This window comes from Macrobrachium nipponense, chromosome 42, assembly GCF_015104395.2.
Source record: "Macrobrachium nipponense isolate FS-2020 chromosome 42, ASM1510439v2, whole genome shotgun sequence".
Taxonomy (NCBI): domain Eukaryota; kingdom Metazoa; phylum Arthropoda; class Malacostraca; order Decapoda; family Palaemonidae; genus Macrobrachium; species Macrobrachium nipponense.
Genome location: NC_061103.1, coordinates 47,560,531 through 47,562,698, shown reverse-complemented (window position 1 = coordinate 47,562,698; position 2,168 = coordinate 47,560,531).

The following is a 2,168-nucleotide window of genomic DNA, read 5'->3' as shown; positions in this document are numbered from 1 at the left end:
TTTAATCTGTTTTTGTGGCTGGATATTTTTTTCTTCAAATAATCGTTGCCTGTTACGTCCTCTTGGTAATCATATTCTGGTACTGAGATTATCATGAAAGTCCAATAAGGCTGGAGATATAGTACTTGCCAAGCCAACAAGAACTTTTACTACAAGGTCTCTCTCTCTCTCTCTCTCTCTCTCTCTCTCTCTCTCTCTCTCTCTCTCTCTCTACATTTCATTCAAAGGCTTTAATAATGATAGCGTATTCAATGAGTCCATAGCCATTAACATAATTACCACCAATAAAGGGTGAAATAATATAAGTAACTTGAAGATGACCTTAATGTCAGAGAAGACAAAGAAAGACATATTCATGAGAGAGAGAGAGAGAGAGGAGAGAGAGAGAGAGAGAGAGAGAGAGAGAGGAGGGTCCTAAGTGGCTTCAATTGAATCGCTCAAGTTGATGACAAGAGTACAACACATGTGTCACGTATTTGCTGAGAAAATCCTTCAAATTAACCAAAAATATTTGAGGAATTTGTATTTTTTTCTTTTAAATTGATTTATGATGCTTTACATTCTATCACTATTATGGCTGGTTTTCTTAGATTAGTAAATTGAACTGAACTTTTCGACACCACCATGTAAAAAATGGGTCGCTCTTCCTGTTGTTTGCAAACTAATGATGCTTTCTTTCTCTTGACGAAAAAGCAAGAACTAAGTGAACTGTGAAAAAGAGATCGGTGTTTATAATGCAGTAATATTTTTCATAAATAAAAAGATAATGAAATGACAAAATATATTTTGGAAACATTCTTACTCTGTATAAAATACGAGATGACAACCTTTATTGATTAGTATACTGGACCGCATTCTTATGTGTTTGCATCTTTATATATCTTTATCTTAAGTGGGGTGGTGCCTCGTTAATGACAACGCCTTCTGACCCCTCGTGACCTTTACTTTCTCTGGCATTTAGGGTGAATTTCCGTTACTTTGTCAACATACACTGAACATGGCATGTTGCTCTCGCAATACCTCCTGTTTTATGCCGGTAATAAGAGCCAGCATGTGGCGCCATTATTTGTCACGCAATGGCGCCATTCACGATATTAAATGACGGAATAGCGTCCCAGTGCCACGTATATAAACATCTTGGACGCAGGCCTCTTACCACCACCGTTTAGAGCGTTGGCTGTGCATCAACGTTTGAAACGTTTGTCATGTATCAACACTGAGTACGATGACTGGATTTCAACATTTAGTACGTTTCCCTTGTGTCAACATTTAGAACAAAATGTAATTTCTTCTGCCTCGTTGTTGCCCACGTGATCCACATGCACTGAACTCTTATTGTCTGTTGCAAGTTTGTTTATTTACTTCTTTTTTAACTTCGGTTACGAGCTTCAGAAGAAGAGGAGGCCACGCATGCGCGGTGCTGAAGTCTGACAGCCATTCTCCGAGACGAAATATGCAGCCAGCCACAAGTAATCGTCATCAAGGAAAGATATAATAATCGTCTGAGTGAGTTGCAGAATTTCATCCTAAATTCTCCCTCGTTTTACGGGGATTAAGCATGAAAGAGGAGCGCTTGCTTCGTGCAATGACTTTATCTGCATGCACAACAAAGCAACCGTCTTACTTACTACAATTGCCATGCTTCGCGCCTTCTGTTAGAACCACGTAGTCTTCCTTTGTAGTATAACCTAAGACTTGCAGTTCTATGTTTGTATCAGTTTCGTAAACTTGTCGCCTAAGTGCTTTTGACAGCTCGAGACTAAAGACAATAAATTCTTTTCCCATTTCCTTCAACAGAGGAAGATTCGTCTTTCTGTCGATTCACTGCAGAGGATAATCACGGAAATGTTTGTTGCAAGGTTTAGGTCAACAAATCTCAAAACAAAATACGATATTCTTGTTCAACTGAGATCGTTACCAGCGTCCTAAAGGGCGAGAAAGTTGGACGAAAATACTCCGTACTCGGGTCATCTTTCAGGTATGGCATAACCCACTTGGCACTGAGGATACCCATCAATAGAGATTAGGGCATCTCTGAGACATACCCTTAAAAAGGCTCTTGTGAAGGAACTTTCTCCCACGAGAGAACCAGTTTCCTATGTAAGAGGGAGTTGCTCCTTCTTGACAGTATTGTTAAATGATAATATTGTTTGTGAATTGGGAGCTTT